At 42.8% G+C, this 18,425-nt stretch overlaps 1 long non-coding RNA gene across 1 annotated transcript; it reads right to left on the bottom strand.

Annotated features, from left to right (window-relative positions):
- Nucleotides 1-12,729: 12,729 nt before the first annotated feature.
- LOC135555154 (uncharacterized) lies at nt 12,730-15,545 on the bottom strand. Its single transcript, XR_010457846.1, has 3 exons — nt 15,493-15,545; nt 14,056-14,367; nt 12,730-13,016 (listed from the first exon to the last, which is right to left on the bottom strand). It is a non-coding gene; the product is annotated as an uncharacterized LOC135555154 (long non-coding RNA).
- Nucleotides 15,546-18,425: the final 2,880 nt, after the last annotated feature.

Raw genomic sequence — 18,425 nt, 5'->3', positions numbered from 1 at the left:
GAAGAAGCTCAAACAGATATGTTAGACTAAACATAATAATTTCAAACCTTGCTTACATTTGTGTACAATCACATCTCTCTATTATGCATGGGAATACTTGTATTTTAATTTTTTGGCTCAGAAAACTTGGGAGACCAAATAAAACCATGCAGAGACACTCATGGTCAAGTAGCATCTTTATCGTCCACCAGACCAGCCATAGCTGATAGAGTTAGCAATGTTTCTCGCTCTATTGTCTTCTCCTCCAGGGCCAACTTGAAAGACGCTGCTGGAAACAACACGAGACCATGAACCAGTTCCAGTTCCTCATACTAGGGGCACGTCCAAGTCATGTGGTCTATAAATCAGTAAATATCCACGGCCGTAGATTAATTAGATACCCAGTCCATAATAATATATGCCATTTAGCATATGCTTCTATCCAAAGCCACTTACAGTCATGCCTGCATACATTTTACGTAAAGGGGTGCCTCAGCGGGAATCGAAACCCACAATTAGGGTTGTTGCGGTGACTGTGTTACTGGTTGTCACGAGTCATGGTAATTAGGCTTCTCCAAGCTCTGCTGCTGATGATGGTCATTAGTAGCCTACCAACCTTGCTAATTGCCTGGTACTCATCACTCTATTGCCTCTCTAATCACTCTGACATCAATGCAAATGTAATCGGAAATCTAATCAAACACTTCATGAGAGCCCATGTTGCCCAACATTTCTATAGGCTGTGCAATTGCGCAAGATTACAGAGTGATGGCCTTTACTGAAAAGAGGAGGATCCCATCAGCTTTCTATAGACTAGGCCTACTAAATTTAATTCTCAACTTTCCTAATATTAAGCACATTGCTTATCTTTACAACAGGAGTATAGCCTACATGGATGGCATGAAAATGCAGCACGTGAAAAGCTTCCTCCATTCGCTATTTAAGTGCATAGATGACGTATTTTTTCCTGTTGCCCCTGTTTCGAGACAGGTACATGATAATGGTCCATTCTAAATCAAAACAAATTTCACACATATTATTTAGTATATGTAAAGACAAGATTAAATCAAGAATATTCTGATGGGTGATAATATTTGCCTGTCACATGTGGTTTAAATATTATCACTTGTGAAAGATGCCCAGCTTAAGGCAATAAACAATGCCTTTTTTGTGTGACTTTTTCGAATCATAGTTGCACACCTCATGTAGCCTAGCCCATAGGCCTATATATTTTGATAAGGTTTGCATCACAACTAAAGTGGCCAAATAACGTCTTAAAATTAAGCAAATTAATCTGCTTTACAAGGGGTGTAGAGCCGAACTGGTATACATATTCAGCGTATGAGTTTGGGGAAGATCATTTTCACCATAGAAATGTACCTTTATAATAAAAGGATTACATGCATAATCTCTGTCAAAGGTGTGTGCGGGTGGCGAAGTCAGGAGAGCAGAGTGTAGTGAACAGGCGCACTTCAATTCCGCTCCAAAATACACAGCACATAAAAACAATAAAGTGCCAAAAACACGGAACATGACAAAAGTAAAGCGCCCGACAAATAATCCACAATACCAAACAAACAATTACACACAAAGACATGATGGGAAACAGAGGGCTAAATACATGTTGAATGTCTAGGGAATGAAAACCAGGTGTGTATGGGACAAGACAAAACAAATGGATATATGAAAAATGGAGCGGCTATGGCTAGAAAGCCGGTGACGTCGACCGCCGAATGCCGCCCAAACAAGGAGAGGAGCCGACTTCGACGGAAGTCGTGACAATCGCATTTGTGGTCACTTTTGATAATGGTGTTTTCCCGCTAATTGAACATTTTCAATTATAGAGCACTTATAATGTGAAGAAAAAGCCTAATAGTTTATCAACATTTTAAGCTAAAAGTTCTGATCTGTTGGGTCAGCCAAATTGTGTAAAAAAACTGTTTTGATGCTTGGTTGTATTCATTTGGGAGCTATTGCATACCACAACTGTCCCAGAATATCTTTGGAATATTTATTTCTCCCACAGAATAGAATAGGTCGACGTTTGTACCATGGGGATAGGAAATTGACATAGGCTAGTGCTGTTTCTGTTCGTTAGGTCTACTCATCATGTTGGCTGACAAAAACTAAATGTGGACAGTTCTTCCAATATCTTCAATATGCACCTCAGAATTGGATAAGGACTCTGCAGTTGCGTAAGACCCGATCACATGATAGAGAGCCATGTGAATGAGAGGTGCTTCGGAGCGCGCAGCACTCCAGGCCAAGGGCACAAAGGCCACCGGCCGCAAAGGGCATGTATTTTTTTAGGGTGCATTATGGCCACACAAAGGGAATGCCGCCGGGAAATTTGAGGCATTACCAAGTGCTTGTTAAATTGTGAATGAGAGACTGATGAAGTTTGTACAGCCTGAGCAAAACCAAGCAGAGCTCTAGCCTTTCAAGCGACTTTTTTCAAATCATCATTAGAGTCACATCATGCAGCCTTACAATGTATTAAAAATCAAAACATATAGCCCAATGTTTGTAGAACAACTAAAGTTACATTAATAACTCTAACCTAAGCATATAGAAGTACCTATTTCTTTGTTAACTTCTCAACACAGCTGCATATGCGCACTCCCTCAAATCATTGGAGAAAATATTGTTTCTATTCTATTCAGCTTTGTTCAATTGTATTCTTCGTACTATAAAATAATATAAAATAATTCCACGGAATTCTAAGCAAATCTTGTCTGCTAAATTAACAACTGTAGTCCACAGCCATATGGCATAGCCAGATCAGGACTTCTGACGTGCCCCCTCATATTTGGCCTGTTAATTATTATTAATTATTTATTTCTCTGTGATACTTCTAGTCGCTTAGCAACTTAATTACATTGTTCTTGTTTGCATACTGTACATTACATCAGTAGTGGGAGATATACAGCCATGGATTGCTTTGTGTGGGCCGTGCATTCATTTAGAGGGCAAATGTAATATCATGTTGCAAAAATGGCTATCCAACTGGTCAATTGTTCACGTAAAACACTAATAGTGAATATGATGTTTACATGACCTCAGTAATCAGAACATTCACCTTGCTCAATGTCCTTTTTGAGAATATCAGAGCAGAGGAGATCCTGTTTAATGTTTAAGCAGGCATAATGTTAGTTGTTCATATAATTTTGCTCTCAACAATGACAATGTTGTTGTTGAACATGCAGGACAGTGCTTTCAGAAGTGAAAATTTATCATGGTGACAATCTCTAAAGGTGACAATTATTATTTTTTGGCATGACTCGGATGCTCATCTGAATAGCATGATCAAGCAGTTTATCTTCATCCATGTTGTCTGGATCCATATATTCAGAGGAAATAGCAGTGTTAGCACGTGGCTCCAGAAACATCTGAACCATATTTTCTGTTTTATTAGATATATTGTCCTATTCATCAGTCAGGCAGATTTTAATTCTCACCTGTGTAATCTAGTTCTGTTGAAATTACAGGAACTACCCAGCCGAGCAGGAGAGATTGTAGTGTGCAATTATTGTCATGCCTGAACTGAATTCCCTCTCGATCAACGCACACACACACATTAGGTGTCACCTGTTCTTGTTGAAGTCGTGTGTTTAGCATGCAGGCCATACCACAACATCCAAATGTTGTGTCTTATATACACTTATAATCCATAATGTCAACAGTAATAATGACAGAGTTTTTAATGAATAGAGAAAGTTTTCATAACAGATGGCAAATATTAGACTTGTCAGAAAGACAATTGTTCACATAAGATCCGGTTTCTCTGGCAGACCATGAAATGGGCTTGAAGAGCTCCCTGATGGGTAGGGTTAACATTTGATTAACATTTAGAAAGAAATCCAGTAGTTTGTTTTCTCGAGACACAAAGATGGCTCAAACTATTGTGCTGAAACGGAATAGGATCTCTCAGAAGCTTCATCAGAACTGCAATACCTGCAGCATGAATTCACTTTTAAAGGATAATTATCAAACATCCATACTTTACTTATTGCTTTATGGCTGATATTTTACAGAAAAAAATACAGGACAAGTCTTTATCCAATCTCTAATGTAAAACATCCCCTAGCTCTTAAACATTGCAGATGTAAATTAGCTGTTGGCTAAATCTGGTGCAACGCATCTCACTTCTGAGACATGTTTTTGGTGTGCAATGTCCCTGTCCAAACAAATTTAATTCATAAATAAATAAAAATTTCAGTCAGCCAATCAAAGGTAAGATGAGTTGGTTGGTGGGGACCGGATGTGTTGGAGAGGGGTGTGTGCCTCTTTGTGCCCCCGGGGCCAGGATTGGGAGACACTGTATTGGACATAAGCAATCATTATATGTAATCTGATATTCCAACATGGTTATTTTAGATGTGAGCAGATACATTATTCCTTATTATATATTTTTTTTCAGGGTGCATCTCTGATGGCCTGTACAGGTCTGAAACGATGCACCCATTTAATTTAATTTTCCTAGCCCAAGCTCACAACCTGGCTAGCACCTTAAAGGAGCTAACTGTATCATTATTGTCACAATTGTTTCTTAGAGTTGTTTTGTCTTTTATTGTATGAATTTGTTGCTTATGAATGTTGTGTGGTTGGTTTGCCACCAGGTGGCATGTTGTGTTTTATCCTGCACTAAAAAAAGGAAAAAACTCAAGTAAAATATATAAAATGTAATGTAAAACATTTAAGCTTAAAAACATATGTAAAACCATGTGAAACAGAAATGCACAATATGCTCAACAATTGAAACAAATACAAGCTCCATAGTCAGTAAGGTGGCATGGCGGGAAATTCACTTGTGTCTCTTCTCCCAACATGTCGGCCATACAGATCATTCTCCCTGTACATCAACTCGCTCTTCAGTCAGAGAGAAGGTCAGAGCTCAAGATCATTCATTATTTTCAACGTCAGCTGTTTCCTGACCTCCAGTCTGCACAGGGCTTGAGTGATTGGGGGTTCCCTGGGTAAAAAGGAAGAAAAATAAACACAAGTAATATAACAGCACATTTTTTTATGTGATTTATTCCATTTAAATTGTGAATGTAGAATAGTAAAATCATTGTATTTGAAAATACACAGAACATCACATACAGCACTTTCAGAAAGTATTCAAACTCCTTGAACTTATCCACATTTTGTTGATTAAATTGAGATTTCCTGTCACTGGCCTACACACAATACCCCATAATGTCAAAGTGGAATTGTGTTTTTTACAAATTAACAAAAGAGGAACAGCTGAAATGTCTTGAGTCAATAACTATTCAACCCCTTTGTTATGGAAAGCCTAAATCAGTTCAGGAGTAAACATGTGCTTAACAAGTCACATAATAAGTCCCTTTTGCAATAAGGCACTACAGTTAAACTGCAAAAGATTTGGCAAAGCAATTCACTTTTGCAAAGCGTTATGTTTGGGGCAAATCCAACACAACACATCACTGGGTACCGCTGCATCATGTTATGGGTATGCTTGTCGTCGGCAAGGACAAGGGAGTTTTTGATGATAAAAAAACAACGGAATAGAGCTAAGTACAGGCAAAATCCTAAAGGACAACTTGGTTGTCTGCTTTCTACAAGACACTGGGAGACAAATTCACCTTTCAGCAGAACAATAACCTGAAACACAAGGCCAAATATGCATTGGCATTGCTTAGCAAGACGGCATTGAATGTTCCTGAGTGGCCTAGTTACAGTTTTGACTTAAATGGGCTTGGAAATCAATGGAAAGACTTGAACATGGCTGTCTAGCAATGATCAACAACCTACTTCACAGAGCTTTAAGATTTTTTTAAAGAATAATTTGCAAATATTGTACAATCCAGGTGTGCAAAGCTCTTAGATGCTTACTCAGAGAGACACAGCTGTCATCACTGCCGAAGGTGATTCTAACATGTATTGACTCAGGGGTGTGAATATTTATTTAAATTTGATATTTCTGTATTTAATTGATTGTTGATATGTTTATCAAGCTCAGACTCCATGTCATCAGATAAGACATTGTGTGCCTCTGCTACGTTTATCGTAGCCTCTCTTTCACACAGGTACAACTTAGTTTAATTGTTTGTGCCTTCAGAAAGTATTCACACTCCATTACTTTTTCCAGAGTCTGTTGTGTTACAGCCCCAATTTAAAATAGATTAAATCATGTCAAAGTGGAATTATGTTTTTTTAATGTTTGGGCAAATCCAATACAACGCATCACTGAGTACCATACTCCATATTTTCAAGCATAGTGGTGGCTATGTAATGGGTATGCTTGTCATTGGCAAGACAGTGTTTTATTTTGAATAATTCTTTTCACACGTTAGAATTTTTAGTCAACAATTAAAGAGTATTTTGAGTAGATCGTTGACCAAAAAATGACAATGACATCCATTTTAATACCACTTTGTAACACAACAAAAAAGTGTAAAAAGTCAAGGGGTTTGAATACTTTCTCTAGGCACTGTACCTCTTCAGTGTAATTCAGTCTTTTTTCATCCCTTACTGAATGGACTTTCCTTCTCTTATTTCCTTGCCTGCTCTCTCAAGGACCTCAAGTGGGCTAGGCCGCTGCTTGTATACACAGGGCATGATGTTGTCTGCTCTGTAACAAAAATGCCCAATGTTGAGTTCATATGCATGACACACAAAAACTTTGCATACAACAGACAAAATGTAAATCATCATTTGTATGGGTTACGGTGACCATTGGCTCAACTTACCTCACGGCAAACATTTTGACCATATTAGCCCACACAGCTTCAAGAATGCCCTTTCATACATATTGTAGCTTACAAAGTTTTATAAATCTGTTGGGGTCTATCTACTTTGGTTGAGATACAAGCATCATGAAACCTATAACAATGGAAATCTGTTTTTTGGACCTAACTTGGTTTGCCACTATTCCATGTGGTTTCTTCCTTCATAGACTCCATGAAATAATGACCTCTTCTTAAATATTTGGCCACATTATTAATTTTGTGTATGGTTTCCTAGAAACAAGGGGTGGCTCAACTAACCCCTCTCTCCCCTACAGTTTACATTACATTTACATTTAAGTCATTTAGCAGACGCTCTTATCCAGAGCGACTTACAAATTGGTGAATTCACCTTCTGACATCCAGTGGAACAGCCACTTTACAATAGTGCATCTAAATCATTAAGGGGGGGGGTGAGAAGGATTACTTATCCTATCCTAGGTATTCCTTGAAGAGGTGGGGTTTCAGGTGTGTGGAGAAGCTCCATTCTTCAGCAGAGTCTTCACATTCTCCACCAGACCGGCTTTGGCTGCCAGAGTCAGTACTTAATGTCCGACCAACCATTATGCTGCATGGGTGCTGTCCTGACTGGCAAATGTCTACTGACATCAGATTGATATAGAGCCAGACAGAGGAGCATCTCAAATCTGGATGGCATCCAGTATATCCAGGCTACCAAGCAGAACAGTTATTTTAAAGTATGTAACAAACTGCAAATGGAACAAACCAACAAGAAATAACAAAAATATAGTAACTTGTTGATAATACAAGGGCTCCCGAGTGGTGCAGCGGTCTAAGGCACTGCATCTCAGTGCTAGAGGTGTCACTACAGACCCTGGTTCAATTCCAGGCTGTATCACAACCAGCCAATTGGCCCAACGTCGTCCGGGTTAGGGTTTGGCAATTGTAAGCCGTCATTGTAAATAAGAATTTGTTCTTAACCGACTTGCTTAGTTAAATAAAGGTGAAATAGAAAGAGTTTTTGTACTTACTGCAATTAAATCCATTGGAGCGACCTGGTGCCAGTGTGTAACCATGAGAGAACTATCATGAAATTCAATTTCAAGATAAATACCAAGAAAACATACTGAATAAAAATATAAAACGCCACATGCAATATTTTCAAAGATTTTACTGAGTTACAGTTCATATAAGGAAATCAGTCAATGGAAGTAAAATCATTAGGCCCTAATGTATGGATTTCACATGACTGGGAAGACATATGCATCTGTCAGTCACAGATATTTTTCCTATTTTGTTGCCTTACAACCTGGAATTAAAATATATTTTGGGGGAGTTTGTATCATTTGATTTATACAACATGCCTACCACTTTGAAGATGCTAAATATTTTTTATTGTGAAACAAACAAGAAATAACATTTAAAAAAATGAAAACTTAAGCGTGCATAACTATTCATCCCCCCAAAGTCAATACTTTGTAGAGCAAGGTGTTCCATATAGGGGGGAATACATATGCATCCACCACTTTATCCACCAGTTATTTTTTTCATTTCACTTCACCAATTTGGACTATTTGTGTATGTCCATTACATGAAATCCAAATAAAAATCTTTTTAAATTACAGGTTGTATTTCAGCAAAATAGGAAAAACGTCAAGGTGGATGAATACTTTTGTAATATATAATAATATATATATTACAAAAGTATTCATCCACCTTGACGTTTTTCCTATTTTGCTGAAATACAACCTGTAATTTAAAAAGATTTTTATTTGGATTTCATTGTAAGACACTGTACCTTAAAAATAAAAGGTAAGGGTGTGGATCAGAAACCAGTCAGTATCTGGTGTGATCTCATGCAGCACTACACATCTCCTTCACATGGAGTTGATCAGGCTGGTGCTTGTGGCCTGTGGAATGTTGTCCCGCTCCTTTTCAATGGCTGTGCGAAGTTGCTGGATATTGGAACACACTGTTATACACATCAATCCAGAGCATCCCAAACATGCTCAATGAATATTTATAAACATTGACAATGTAAACATACACACAGAGGAGCCACTTATTTTGAAGGATTTTCTTTTGAGGGTTTAAAATACAGAAGTACCCAGTTTCTCCAGCAGATGTAACTAAGAAAACATCACTGATATTAACAACTATATATAGATAGTATTAGAGTAGCAGAGAGAGAATAATTCTAGGCTATATTATGTAATGGATTTTAATACCACTAGCTAGATGGGAAAGTCTAAAGTATCAACCCCAGTTGACTAAGGACAGGCCTATGGAGTGGTGTTCATTCGGAAGGTGAAACAAACGCGTGCTGGCAAATAAGTACTTCTCCCAGATCTCCGTCAAAGCTAAATACCTCCAGGATGTGGACTTGCAGCCGGCCGCCCACGGCAACCTGCTGGTCGCCACGGCGATGTCCAGGTCCCGGACTACCATCCCACAAGCCCTTATCCTCCCCCTGCCTCTCTCCCCTCTTCCGCCCTCTGCCTGTCTATCAGTCTGTCTATCCCTCACTCTCCTCTTCATCTCTCCTGCATGTCAAATAAAAATAGTATTTTTGATCATTATTGAACTGGTTTTGCTTATGCAACTTCGAAATGGATGTTCAATGTAATTTTATAATCAATTCTATCAAATCATATCAAAGATACTATAAACTACAATCTGAATGGATGTTTGTGTGCAAAAAAAAATATCCTATAAGATCTTAACTCATGATCATAGGAACCTGGTACAAGGATCCTGCAAGATACAACCCCGCTAAGGTCGATGCCTGCACGGAAATCTAATTAGCAAAATGCAAAAATCAGTTTAAGCTACAGTACCAGTCAAATGTTTGGACACCTACTCATTCCAAGGTTTTTCTTAAATTTTGACATTTTGCACATTGTAGAATAATAATGAAGATATCAAAACTATGAAATAACACATATGGAATCATGTAGTAACCAAAAGAAAAGTGTTAAATCAAAATATACTTTATATTTGAGATTCTTCAAAGTAGCCAACCTTTGCCTTGATGACAGCTTTGCACACTCTCAACCAGCTTCATGAGGTAGTCACCTGGAATGCATTTCAACTAACAGGTGTGCCTTGATAAAAGTTGTGCAATGTCTTTCCTTAATGCGTTTGAGCCAATCAGTTGGTTTTGTGACAAGGTAGGGGTGGTATACAGAAGATAGCCCTATTTGGTAAAAGACCAAGTCCATATTATGGCAAGAACAGCTCAAATAAGCAAAGACAAAAGACAGTCCATCATTACTTTCAGACATATAGGAACACTGACATTCCTGTCTTGCAGGAAATCACGCACAGAACGAGCAGTATGGCTGGTGGCATTGTCATACTGGAGGGTCAAGTCAAGATGAGCCTGCAAGAGGGAGGGGGATATCTTCCCTGTAACGCACAGTGTTGAGATTGCCTGCAATGACAACAAGCGCAGTCCGATGATGCTTTGACACACCGCCCCAGACCATGACGGACCCTCCACCTCAATCCCGCTCCAGAGTACAGGCCTCAGTGTAACATTCATTCCTTCGACGATAAATGCAAATTCGACCATCACCCCTGGTGAGACAAAACCGCGACTCATCAGTGAAGAGCACTTTTTGGTAGTCCTGTCCGGTCCAGCGATGGTGGGTTTGTGCCCATAGGCGATGTTGTTGCCGGTGATGTCTGGTGAGGACCTGCCTTACAACAGGCCTACAAGCCCTCAGTCCAGCCTCTCTCAGCCTATTGCGGACAGATGGCGGGATTGTGCATTCCTGGTGTAACTCGGGCAGTTGTTGTTGCCATCCGGTACCTGTCCCGCAGGTGTGATGTTTGGATGTACCGATCCTGTGCAGATGTTACACGTGGTCTGCCACTGCGAGGTCAATCAGCTGTCCGTCCTGTAGGGCTGTCTTAGGCGTCTCAGTACGGACATTGCAATTTATTGCCCTGGCCACAAATACAGTCCTCATGTCTTCTTGCAGCATGCCGAAGGCACGTTCACGCAGATGAGCAAGGACCCTGGGCATCTTTCTTTTGGTGTTTTTCAGTCAGTAGAAAGGCCTCTTTAGTGTTCTCTTAAGTTTTCATAATTGTGACCTTAATTGCCTACTGTCTGTAAGCTGTTAGTGTCTTAATGATGTTCCACAGGTGCATGTTTGAGGGATTTCTTTCAACTCAAACACTCCAACACAATGATGATCTCCCAGGAAAACAAATCTTTACACAAAAAAGGAACACAAAACGAGTATCTTTAAACTAACATAAATCACAGATTTGTCACCGTCTTAATGGTTCGTTCGTGGATAGCTCCTCTCTCGTGGTGGCCATCCCTGCAGAGGTAGTTTGTCTTCTTCTTCTTCACCTTCCAAAAGGTACGTCTTCCCCTTTGGAGGAGCAGACACTCTTTTCTTTCTTTTTCACCCCTCACTGCCGGTTCCCTCCTCTCTCACCCCTCACTGCCGGTTCCCTCCTCTCTCACCCCTCACTGCCGGTTCCCTCCTCTCTCACCCCTCACTGCCCGTTCCCTCCTCTCTCACCCCTCACTGCCGGTTCCCTCCTCTCTCGCCTCTCACTGCCGGTTCCCTCCTCTCTCACCCCTCACTGCCGGTTCCCTCCTCACTCACATTTACATTACATTACATTTAAGTCATTTAGCAGACGCTCTTATCCAGAGCGACTTACAAATTGGTGAATTCACCTTCTGACATCCAGTGGAACAGCCACTTTACAATAGTGCATCTAAGTCATTAAGGGGGGGGGTGAGAAGGATTACTTATCCTATCCTAGGTATTCCTTGAAGAGGTGGGGTTTCAGGTGTCTCCGGAAGGTGGTGATTGACTCCGCTGTCCTGGCGTCGTGAGGGAGTTTGTTCCACCATTGGGGGCCAGAGCAGCGAACAGTTTTGACTGGGCTGAGCGGGAACTGTACTTCCTCAATGGTAGGGAGGCGAGCAGGCCAGAGGTGGATGAACGCAGTGCCCTTGCTTGGGTGTAGGGCCTGATCAGAGCCTGGAGGTACTGCGGTGCCGTTCCCCTCACAGCTCCGTAGGCAAGCACCATGGTCTTGTAGCGGATGCGAGCTTCAACTGGAAGCCAGTGGAGAGAGCGGAGGAGCGGGGTGACGTGAGAGAACTTGGGAAGGTTGAACACCAGACGGGCTGCGGCGTTCTGGATGAGTTGTAGGGGTTTAATGGCACAGGCAGGGAGCCCAGCCAACAGCGAGTTGCAGTAATCCAGACGGGAGATGACAAGTGCCTGGATTAGGACCTGCGCCGCTTCCTGTGTGAGGCAGGGTCGTACTCTGCGGATGTTGTAGAGCATGAACCTACAGGAACGGGCCACCGCCATGATGTTGGTTGAGAACGACAGGGTGTTGTCCAGGATCACGCCAAGGTTCTTAGCGCTCTGGGAGGAGGACACAATGGAGTTGTCAACCGTGATGGCGAGGTCATGGAACGGGCAGTCCTTCCCCGGGAGGAAGAGCAGCTCCGTCTTGCCGAGGTTCAGCTTGAGGTGGTGATCCGTCATCCACACTGATATGTCTGCCAGACATGCAGAGATGCGATTCGCCACCTGGTCATCAGAAGGGGGAAAGGAGAAGATTAATTGTGTGTCGTCTGCATAGCAATGATAGGAGAGACCATGTGAGGTTATGACAGAGCCAAGTGACTTGGTGTATAGCGAGAATAGGAGAGGGCCTAGAACAGAGCCCTGGGGGACACCAGTGGTGAGAGCGCGTGGCGAGGAGACAGATTCTCGCCACGCCACCTGGTAGGAGCGACCTGTCAGGTAGGACGCAATCCAAGCGTGGGCCGCGCCGGAGATGCCCAACTCGGAGAGGGTGGAGAGGAGGATCTGATGGTTCACAGTATCGAAGGCAGCCGATAGGTCTAGAAGGATGAGAGCAGAGGGAGAGAGTTAGCTTTAGCAGTGCGGAGCGCCTCCGTGATACAGAGAAGAGCAGTCTCAGTTGAATGACTAGTCTTGAAACCTGACTGATTTGGATCAAGAAGGTCATTCTGAGAGAGATAGGGGGAGAGCTGGCCAAGGACGGCACGTTCAAGAGTTTTGGAGAGAAAAGAAAGAAGGGATACTGGTCTGTAGTTGTTGACATCGGAGGGATCGAGTGTAGGTTTCTTCAGAAGGGGTGCAACTCTCGCTCTCTTGAAGACGGAAGGGACGTAGCCGGCGGTCAGGGATGAGTTGATGAGCGAGGTGAGGTAAGGGAGAAGGTCCCCGGAAATGGTCTGGAGGAGAGAGGAGGGGATAGGGTCGAGCGGGCAGGTTGTTGGGCGGCCGGCCGTCACAAGAAGCGAGATTTCATCTGGAGAGAGAGGGGAGAAAGAGGTCAGAGCACAGGGTAGGGCAGTGTGAGCAGAACCAGCGGTGTCGTTTGACTTAGCAAACGAGGATCGGATGTCGTCGACCTTCTTTTCAAAATGGTTGACGAAGTCATCTGCAGAGAGGGAGGAGGGGGGGGGGAGGGGGAGGAGGATTCAGAAGGGAGGAGAAGGTGGCAAAGAGCTTCCTAGGGTTAGAGGCAGATGCTTGGAATTTAGAGTGGTAGAAAGTGGCTTTAGCAGCAGAGACAGAGGAGGAAAATGTAGAGAGGAGGGAGTGAAAGGATGCCAGGTCCGCAGGGAGGCGAGTTTTCCTCCATTTCCGCTCGGCTGCCCGGAGCTCTGTTCTGTGAGCTCGCAATGAGTCATCGAGCCACGGAGCGGGAGGGGAGGACCGAGCCGGCCTGGAGGATAGGGGACATAGAGAGTCAAAGGATGCAGAAAGGGAAGAGAGGAGGGTTGAGGAGGCAGAGTCAGGAGAAAGGTTGGAGAAGGTATGAGCAGAGGGAAGAGATGAAAGGATGGAAGAGGAAAGAGTAGCGGGGGAGAGAGAGCGAAGGTTGGGACGGCGCGATACCATCCGAGTAGGGGCAGTGTGGGAAGTGTTGGATGAGAGCGAGAGGGAAAAGGATACAAGGTAGTGGTCGGAGACTTGGAGGAGTTGCAGTGAGGTTAGTGGAAGAACAGCATCTAGTAAAGATGAGGTCGAGCGTATTGCCTGCCTTGTGAGTAGGGGGGAAGGTGAGAGGGTGAGGTCAAAGAGGAGAGGAGTGGAAAGAAGGAGGCAGAGAGGAATGAGTCAAAGGTAGACGTGGGGAGGTTAAAGTCGCCCAGGACTGTGAGAGGTGAGCCGTCCTCAGGAAAGGAGCTTATCAAGGCATCAAGCTCATTGATGAACTCTCCGAGGGAACCTGGAGGGCGATAAATGATAAGAATGTTAAGCTTGAAAGGGCTGGTAACTGTGACAGCATGGAATTCAAAGGAGGCGATAGATAGATGGGTAAGGGGGAGAGAGAGAATGACCACTTGGGAGAGATGAGGATCCCGGTGCCACCACCCCGCTGACCAGAAGCTCTCGGGGTGTGCGAGAACACGTGGGCGGACGAAGAGAGAGCAGTAGGAGTAGCAGTGTTATCTGTGGTGATCCATGTTTCCGTCAGTGCCAGGAAGTCGAGGGACTGGAGGGAGGCATAGGCTGAGATGAACTCTGCCTTGTTGGCCGCAGATCGGCAGTTCCAGAGGCTACCGGAGACCAGGAACTCCACGTGGGTCGTGCGCGCTGGGACCACCAGATTAGGGTGGCCGCGGCCACGCGGTGTGGAGCGTTTGTATGGTCTGTGCAGAGAGGAGAGAACAGGGATAGATAGACACATAGTTAACAGGGTACAGAAGAGGCTACGCTAATGCAAAGGAGATTGGAATGACAAGTGGACTACACGTCTCGAATGTTCAGAAAGTTAAGCTTACGTAGCAAGAATCTTATTGACTAAAATGATTGAAATGAAACAGTACTGCTGGAGTAGGCTAGCTGGTAGTGGCTGCGATGTTGACACTACACTAATCAAGTCGTTCCGTCGAGTGTAATAGTTTCTACAGTGCTGCTATTCGGGGGCTAGCTGGCTAGCTAGCAAGGTTGATTGCGTTCCGTTACTTAAAAGAACGACAATAGCTGGCTGGCTAACCTAGAAAATCGCTCTAGGCTACACAATTGTCTTAGATACAAAGACGGCTATGTAGCTAGCTAGCTACGATCAAACAAAACAAACCGTTGTACTGTAATAGTTACAACAGTGCTGCTATTCGGGGGCTAGCTGGCTAGCTACGTTAGAAGAACGACAATAGCTGGCCAGCTAACCTAGAAAATCGCTCTAGACTACACAATTGTCTTAGATACAAAGACGGCTATGTAGCTGGCTAGCTACGATCAAACAAATCAAACCGTTGTACTGTAATGAAGTGAAATGAAAATGTGATACTACCTGTGGAACGACGCGGAATGTTGACCGGGTAGTTGGAGTTCAATTCGGTAGAGGTTGGCTAGCTGTTGGCTAGCTAGCTAGCAGCATTTCCTACGTTAAGGACGACAAATAGCTGGCTAGCTAACCTCGGTAAATTAAGATAATCACTCTAAGTCTACACACTCTAAACTGCACAATTATCTTGGATACGAAGACAACTATGTAGCTAGCTGACACTACGCTAATCGAGTCGTTCAGTTGAGTGTAATAGTTTCTACAGTGCTAGTGGACAGTGGATGTTAGCTAGCTGCTTAGCTGCTTAGCTAGCTGCTTAGCTAGCTGCTGGGCAGATACGTTAGGACGACGAAATACGATAATTATGCAATTGTCGTTGATACAAAGACGGCTATGTAGCTGGCTAAGAAGAAATTGCTAAGATTAGACAAATCAAACCGTTGTACTATAACGAAATGTAATGAAAAGTTATAAAAAGTTATACTACCTGCGGACCGAAGTGTAGATGCGGCCGCTCGCTCCAACCGGAACCGGAAACTATGAAGACTCACCTCTCACCCCTCACTGGTAGTTCCCTCCTCTCTCTTGTAGGCGAAAGAGAATAGGTCATTAGTGCAGTCAGTTGTGCTTAACTGCCTCAGATCACCTTGACTCACATGCCTGGCTGAGCTACTATCCGTGAGCCCAGCCTGCCCTCTGGTGGTCCTTCCACAGTTATTTCATAGTTTTGATCTATTCATTATTATTCTACAATGAAGAAAATTGTCAAAATAAAAAAAAACCCTTGAATGATTAGGTGTGTCCAAACTTTTGACTGGCACTATATATATGGAGACTGTTAAGTGTAAAAAATAAGGGGTTAATTATACAGTGGCGAGAACAAGTATTTGATACACTGCCGATTTTGCAGGTTTTCCTACTTACAAAGCATGTAGAGGTCTGTAATTTTTTATCATAGGTACACTTCAACTGTGAGAGACAGAATCTAAAAAATCCAGAAAATCACATTGTATGATTTTTAAGTATTTCCTTTGCATTTTATTGCATGACCTAAGTATTTGATCACTTACCAACCAGTAAGAATTCCGGCTCTCACAGACCTGTTAGTTTTTCTTTAATTAAGAAGCCCTCCTGTTCTCCACTCATTACCTGTATTATCTGCACCTGTTTGAACTCGTTACCTGTATAAAAGACACCTGTCCACACACTTGATCAAACAGACTCCAACCTTTCCACAATGTCCAAGACCAGAGAGCTGTGTAAGGACATCAGGTTTAAAATTGTAGACCTGCACAAGGCTGGGATGGGATACAGGACAATAGGCAAGCAGCTTGGTGAGAAGGCAACAACTGTTGGCGCAATTATTAGAAAATGGAAGAAGTTCAATATGACGGTCAATCACCCTCGGTCTGGGACTCCATGCAAGATCTCACCTCGTGGGGCATCGATGATCATGAGGAAGGTGAGGGATCAGCCCAGAACTACTCGGCAGGACCTGGTCAATGACCTGAAGAGAGCTGGGACCACAGTCTCAAAGAAAACCATTAGTAACACACTACGCCGTCATGGATTAAAATCCTGCAGCGCACGCAAGTTCCCCCTGCTCAAGCCAGCGCATGTCCAGGCCCGTCTGAAGTTTGCCAATGACCATCTGGATGATCCAGAGGAGGAATGGGAGGTCGTGTGGTCTGATGAGACAGAAATAGAGCTTTTTGGTCTGAACTCCACTCGCCATGTTTGGAGGAAGAAGAAGAATGAGTACAACCCCAAGAACACCATCACAACTGTGAAGCACGGAGGTGGAAACATCATTCTTTGGGGATGCTTTTCTGTAAAGGGGACAGGACGACTGCACCGTATTGAGGGGGGGGGGATGGGGCCATGTATCGCGAGATCTTGACCAACAACCTCCTTCCCTCAGTAAGAGCATTGAAGATGGGTTGTGGCTGGGTCTTCCAGCATGACAATGACCCAAAACACACAGCCAGGGCAATTAAGGAGTGGCTCCGTAAGACGCATCTCAAGGTCCTGGAGTGGCCGAGCCAGTCTCCAGACTTGAACCAAATAGAAATTATTTTGAGGGAGCTGAAAGTCCATATTGCCCAGCGACAGCCCTGAAACCTGAAGGATCTGGAGAAGGTCTGTATGGAGGAGTGGGCCAAAATCCCTGCTGCAGTGTGTGCAAACCTGGTCAAGAACTACAGGAAACATATGATCTCTGTAATTGTAAAGGTTTCTGTACCAAATATTAAGTTCTGCTTTTCTGATATATCAAATACTTATGTCATGCAATAAAATGCAAATTAATTACTTAAAAATCATACAATGTGATTTTCTGGATTTTTGCTTTAGATTCCGTCTCTCACAGTTGAAGTGTACCTATGATAAAAATTACAGACCTCTACAAAATCGGCAGTGTATCAAATGATCTTTGGTATGACCTTAAAACAAGTCTATATAGTAGAATCCATGAATACACAAATATGCTACTAGCATTGACAGTGTCCCCTGACTCCACCCCCTGTATCTCTACTGCAATAGGCTATGTGCCAGGGGGCTAGGGTCAGTCTGTCCTATCTGGTGTAATTCTTGTGTCTTATCTGGTGTCCTGTGTGATCTTAGGTATGCTCCCTTGAATTCCCCATAATTATTACGTGATTAAACTAACTTAATCATGTAAATGTAATTAACTAGGGAGTTGGGGCACCAATGAAAATATTCAGATTACAAAGTTATAATTTTCCTAATATATTATAATTTTAATATCTGATCAATTAGTCTTCTAATTAATGAATTATTCTTTACCTCACGTTAGTCTAATTCCAAACGTCGTAAATTGTTGGTTATCTGCACGAACCCAGTCTTCACTAAGAGTCATCCATACATCAATTGTCTCAATCCTTTATTTATTAACTAACTAAGTCAATCACAGAGATACACACACAAACAAACTAGTAGATATGGTTACAAGGAAATGATAGGGGAATGTGCCCTAGTGGGCTAAACCGGCATGGCGGCTTGTTAGACAAAGGGACTGAGAAGGGCGCGAAAGACAGAGTCACTACACAGTTGATAATTATAACAAATAAAATGCTACTCCTTTGCACCTGAATGCTCACTCATTCGGGAATAATTGCAATCAATATATATATATATTCACACTCAGTGTGTCGTCGTGATCTCTGTTGAATAGTTTGTTTCTGTTGGAGAGTTTGCCCGCCCTCTCTCTCTCTTCAGCGGTTAGAATGGATAGTTCAGAGTCCCATTCAGAAATGTGGTTGTTGCTCCTCGCAATCACGGGTACATAATTTCTAGCTGCAGACTAGTAATTAGTATCGAAGATTTGTTCTTATTCTGTCAGTATCAATAGTCTCAGAGTGGAATGGTGGTATGATGGCATGGTTAAAAGATTCAGCAATC

Source organism: Oncorhynchus masou, chromosome 15 (assembly GCF_036934945.1).
Source record: "Oncorhynchus masou masou isolate Uvic2021 chromosome 15, UVic_Omas_1.1, whole genome shotgun sequence".
Lineage (NCBI taxonomy): Eukaryota > Metazoa > Chordata > Actinopteri > Salmoniformes > Salmonidae > Oncorhynchus > Oncorhynchus masou.
This window is presented reverse-complemented; position numbering and strand designations above follow the sequence as displayed.